General features: G+C 34.0%; 1 long non-coding RNA gene across 1 annotated transcript in view; it reads left to right on the top strand.

Moving 5' to 3' along the window:
* LOC115947685 overlaps nucleotides 1–5,914 on the top strand; it is a 30,981-nt gene extending 25,067 nt beyond the window's left edge. Inside the window, exon 3 of the long non-coding RNA XR_004081541.1 lies at nucleotides 5,816–5,914. This is a non-coding gene — a long non-coding RNA (uncharacterized LOC115947685). The remainder of the gene's footprint in view (nucleotides 1–5,815) is intronic.
* Nucleotides 5,915–6,230: the final 316 nt, after the last annotated feature.

A 6,230-nucleotide genomic window follows, 5' to 3' on the forward strand; every position in this document is an offset into this window, starting at 1 on the left:
TCAAGAAATTTCTTATTGGACACAATCAGAGATCTAAGGCCTGCAGAAGAAAAGAAAACTTAATGAAATGGAAGTAGAAAAGACTTTGTGAAGGAAAAAGGAGTGAGAATTTTTATTCCTCCACCTCTGACTTTTATAAATGTTTGTAGCAAGTCTATCTATTCAGCTATTGCAATCTTAATATTTTTGTGATGCATATTACCTTGAAGGCAGTTTAAATTAAGAGTGATTTCAAGATGACTGGATAAGAGAAAAGCATTTCTCTCCTGGGAGTGTGATAGCTTAGCTAGCCCTAGAAATGTCTTTTAAAAACATCAGAAATAATATATTTGCATGCAGTGCCATTCTGGGCAGTGTGTTCATGCCCACAATGTACAGGAAACATCCGTGTAAAGCTGAGATGTTTTCTTTCTGCAGTGAGGTGCTGGAGTACCTGGGCAAGCTGCCAAGAGAATCTCAGTTCCATGGAGAGTAATTCCTTGCATGCCAGCTCTTAGCAATTGTAAAATACAGTGTTCCAACACTGAACTCATTCCAACTGGTTAACTGCTCCAGATATATCGTCATTAATGGGGTTTAACCTAATTCTGGCTCTGCAAAACTGCTTTGTACAAAACAAAGGTAAAAGCTAACCAAGAAAAAGACAAAAATAATACTATAAGGAAGCAAGAGCTGAAGCAAAGACTTTACGACTAACTACAGTTGTAATGATTTTAATGTGAGAGACCCTTCATAATTTCCTGATCAATCTACCATTAGGAAGAAAGGGGAGTTAGGTATTGAAGTTGTAATTATTTTAATTAATGGAGTGATTCCAAAGAGATTTAGAGTTTGGTTTCCTTGGATTTCCTCAGAGTTCCATTAATATATGGTAGCCTTATAAAGTAGGCTTGAGTTTGTGGTGTTTCAGATCCATTTAGACTTGGTTATTTCTTTCTGACTACTCCGGGTAGTGTCTTAGAGATAAATCATCTAGGATATGATTTTGCACAGCAACATATTTTTTGAGAAAGTTAATTCCCTGGTTTCACTGAGACCTTTTTGAATATCTTGGACTTGCAGAGACATTCACAGTTAAGTTACTTTGAATTATTGATCCTAAAGAATGTTTGCCTTTGTGAGGACATAGAAGGCTTGGACATGAATCCTAAGAAAATTTGGTTAATTGTACTGTCTGAAACATTCCTCTATAAATCACGTGACAACACAGTTCATTCTGACATTTACAGTCAAGCAGAGTGTTAAAGCACTTTTTAAAATTCCCATATATGGTGTCAATTGAAGTAAAGAGCAGAAACTCACAGACTTTAATACTTTAAAAGTTTAGATTTGTCCATAAGTTTTGTTTTAGGTTTACAGGGCAAATGAAAGCAGGAGTCAATAAAACGAAATTACAAGAACAGTGATGTTTCTCCTTTTTTTTATCTTTACTTGAACATTACATTTCCCATTCCTGTCTTGGATCTCAGTTTAAATACTGAACATCATTTAAGGCAACTCATATATAACTTAAAGATGGCAGGACTTGCAAGATTAGAAGTAAGACCAAACTAAACTTCTGTTTGTGATTTTCTTTTTTTTTTTCTTTTTTTTTTTTTTTTTTTTTTTTTTTTTTTTTTTTGTTCGTTTGGGTATTTTTGGGGTTTTTTGGTGGTTGTTTTGGTTTTTGGGGGGTTTTTTTCCCCAAGAAAGTTATCAACACTGCACTAATTTTGCTTACACTGAATACACAGCACAATTAGGGAAAGTGTTAAATGTGCTTCAGGAGTCAATACTAGTGTTTAAATGAGAGCATAATGTTTGGGTGAATTCTTTGCCCTTTTTTCTCCTAAAATTTCTTACTTGCCATACAACTGACATAATTAACATTAAACAAATCCATCCCCCAACAAAATAAAAAACACAAATCAAAATATTCAATGATCTGAGTCAATGACTTCTAAAGGATGACTTACAAATCCAAGATTGTTTAAAGTTATGAGATAACCAATAGTCATGGATTGTCAGATAAATTGAAACAATACAGTACACCTATACATATGGAGACTCCTTCCACAGAATACTTTCTAACACCACTTTTTAATCTTACATGCAACGATAATTTTGTCCTTTCCTCCAATAATATAGAAACATGACACAGAATACAGATACTTTAGACTAACAGTAAGAATGTCAGCCTCCCAGAAACAGTCCACAGACCACACTTTTCCCTCTCTCCTAGAGAAGAGACATAAGGAAAAAATGCTGAGACAGATGTTAGTCATAGAGAAAAATACACCACTGGAAAATCTTCAGATTTGTGAAGTATTGTAAAGGACCTAATAGAACAGGTTCTTAGTCTTATGGGAAAAGTATTGAGCCTGTTAAAAAAAAAAACGGCCCTGGTTCTGCCCTGATGCCAAAAGTCTGAGCAGATAGCACTGGAGAATATTCTATTTTGCACAACTAAAATGAATTAACAAAATATACTGCTACTGGGACTCATGATCTTGTGCAGAGCAACTCCCGATGTAGCAAATAAAGTATGATGATCATTGGACAACTTTCTGTGTCAAACATAAGGTCAAATAGCTCTAGTAACTGATGAGCCACAATACAGATTTTAATTAAAAAATAAAAGTATTGATGGCAATAGTGATTTATGGAGAAATCTCTTCCCTCCTCCTCCTTATTAAGAGAAGAGTTACCTTATAAACACACAATTCTCTGGCAGAAATCACCAGTGGGCTTATTTGGAAGATTTTTCTTAGTACAAAACTTTTCAAAAATTTCTTTGCAGTTAAGTTAGGGATATGGAAACACTAATGAAGATACTAGAATGTGAAGATTTTTTTCCCTCTGAAACAGCCTCTTGTATGGACAACTAAATAGAATTCGGAGATTGAGCCTCCTCTCATCTGAGGGAAGGGTCTTACCCAGGAAAAAGTGCCATTGGTTTATTCATCTTTAGTATTCCCCCTGAGCAGCATTTGTACATGGCAAGTAACTATATAGCCTTATCTGAAGTATCACTCTTTATAGTTTAAATTAAGGAGGATTCCAGACTGCTTATGAATCACAGCCCTAGAGCTGCCATTGTCTCTATACAGTTTTGATACTAGTACAACTGTTTATTGAATCTGACATTTTTAATGGGAAAATGGTAATTTTAGTGAGACTTTCACCAGAAACTAGGCCTGTTGCTTGGATCTCAAGTTTTTTCTCCTATACCTCAGCGGACTGTTGCAGAGCTCAGAAAAGTCAAAGATTGTGTGTTAATGTTAACTCAGCTCCTCTTAGGCACAGGACAGAGGATTAGATTTATTTTCTCTTTACATTTGGAAGTACCATTTTTTTAGCTGTATATTCTGAAATGGCCCTTATCCTATCAGTGGAAAAAACCCCAAAATTATTAAGAAATTAATTCCCATAATTGCTGTTGTCCTAGTACATAAATATGACAATATTTCCAGCACATTTTATTTAAGTACAGCTGAATAAGTAATAATATTACTCTCTGTGGCTGTTGATTACTTTAAAAGTAGCAGCATAGCAATTGTATTAGGAGAAGGTGTGTTAAAAATAAATGGCTTGAAATTTGGCAGAATGTCATTGGTTGCAAATGAGGTGAGCAGGTTGTTCTATCCACAAATCAATGCCAAAGGAGAATTACTTTGCTTCAAGCTAATTGTACAAGTAACGATCTGCTTAAGACAGCAAAGTGCATCGTACATAAGTTAAAATTTGCTCTTGAAAACTGGATCTTCTGTGACACAATAATTTCTCTCAGTCATCAAAAAACTTCCAAAATTACAGAAAATATTTAGGTTCTGCTAGAATAGAATGGGTAGGCTGTATGGCTAGCACTTTGTAATTAAAAAACATTAAAAGTTTTTCCTGTTATTAGGAATTACTTTGACTATCAAATGAGTCCAAAGTAGAATTTCTAATTTTTTTAAATTAAAGATAACTATGAAGGATGGAGACTTTCAGGTTCTGAAAGCAAGTAGCTTTAAGGCAGTAATCTCATAACCCTGATAAGCTGATCTTGCCGCATATGAAGTCTGGCACAAGAATGCTTTCATAAAATGACAAATTACAGCTCAGAAATGAAGATAAATATTGTGATCATAAATATATTACCTGAAATGAATTGTTACAAAGTGGAAAAATCAGAAAAGATTTCTTTGAGGTATACAAGGCCTGAGATACCAAACTTATTAGCTCAATATAAGGAAAAACAAATACTTTAATCAAATTCAGCCACAGTCGTTGACAAAAATAAATAAAATAATATTTTTTTTTAAATCAACTTTACAAGATATTTTCAATCTTGACTCCAGATCAAAGGCTGAATATGGACTTGTTTTAAGAATTACACACTGAGAGTTTTATTACAATGATGGTGCATAGTTGAAGAATTTTACATTGGTGGAATAATACTGATTTTTAACCTGGTTTTCTTTAATGTCTTAAGTTGTCTGGAGCATATTATTCCAAATACTACCTCAAATGCAGTATCAGAATGTTTCCTTTTTAAAAAAGGGGCAGAGAGTTTTCTAGACATTGATTTTCTTAAAGCAAAGCTTCAGATTAAGATTATTTTCTTTCATATTGTATGACTTTTCACTTTTTTAGTGCTAGACATATTAAATCTAATCATAAATGAGTTCATAACAACTGAATTCACCATTTGAAGGAAAATCTATTCTTCACAGAAAATTTAATCATATTCTAGGCATTTACTAAAGTGTGATTCAGAAGAAAAACTACATTGCAAACTCTCTTCTTGGCTTTTCTCCAGCAGGAAAAAAAACATGTCACTTACTACTTAAAGAAATACTACTGGCCTTAGAATCGAGAGATGAAAATACCATTGATGTCACAATGGAGTAGCTCTGTGACTGAACAGAAATATTCTCAGATACCAAAATAAAACCTGTTGAGGAAAAAGGTATTGAAAGGCACATTTAAGTTTTGGGGGTATGTCTGAGATGACAAGAATGTAAGTTTGAACAAAAGCACAGAAATTAAATCTGTGTTTCATATTGAGACTAATATCTTGGATTATATATATTGCCTTTAATCATGTTGGTCTGTAGAACACAGTATTTGGCTTTAATTTAATTTTTGCACATGAGCCCAAGTGACTCAAATATAGGCAACTGGAAATCACTTCAAATGCATTACACATCCAAATAGCAAAATTACTGATGTTAGTCCTGCCTGGCACTAGGAATCTTTATTTACTCCAGAAAAGGACCCTCTAAACTTATAGACTGAAAAATAATACAAGAGAAAAAAGAAACTTTATTTCCACAACAGTATTTTGAATGATATGTTTGTTAATTCAATTAAAGTTATGTAGGTTCATGGTATCCTGGGGTAAGGTCACAAAGAACCCACACAAAATAGAATGTTGTCAGAACAGTCATATCACATCAAACACACAGAGTAAAATTTCCCAAAATAATTATGTTTCAGTAGCAACTGCAGATTTTCCCAGGATTACAGAAATTCAGAGGAAGTTCTTCTAACCAGTTTACCAGAAAATCAGAAGTTGTACAGTATAAAAGTCTAATTGTAATGTCAGTCACCCAAAGTTTCCCCTAATTTAATACCATGAAATGCAATTATTGTTTAGCTCAGTTTAACCAAGATCCAAATCAAATTTTGTGGTGAATTTAGGAAGCCACTGACTGCCCCAAGTAAAAGAAAATTTCAGAAGGAAATGGGGCCAAATATGTGCAAACACACAAAACTCTTTCATGTGTTCTTACATTTTCTGATCTGGAGTTACTAAACAATCTGTTCTCTCCATTTTATCCCACTCTAGCCCTCCTGAGGTAAAAGAAGAAAAGTATTAGCTGAAGGTATTAGCAGTGAAGAAAGAAGGGAGACATATTAGAAGTCATCTTCTTCAGCAGTTTGCAGATAAGAAAAATACATTCTTCTGCTAGAACCTTCCTAGATCACTATAATAAATTAATTAATCTCAGGTGGGTAAGAAAAAGCATTAAAGTGACTTTGAGCTTGGTAATAATTACCTGCTGAATGCAGTAGTTACAAATTTCTCCCATCTGCAGGGCTGTCTCCCATCTCCTCAATCTCACCAAAAGGAAACTGTGATTTATTAGTAGAGGTTGATGGGAGTAGGGCATTACTCATTGTAGGGCTTTTAGTTTTTTACTTTCCTAGATGAGAAATCAAGAAGGACTCATTGTTTGGAGCAGTAAATATATGGACACAGG

Source organism: Geospiza fortis, unplaced genomic scaffold (assembly GCF_000277835.1).
Source record: "Geospiza fortis unplaced genomic scaffold, GeoFor_1.0 scaffold40, whole genome shotgun sequence".
NCBI classification, from domain to species: domain Eukaryota; kingdom Metazoa; phylum Chordata; class Aves; order Passeriformes; family Thraupidae; genus Geospiza; species Geospiza fortis.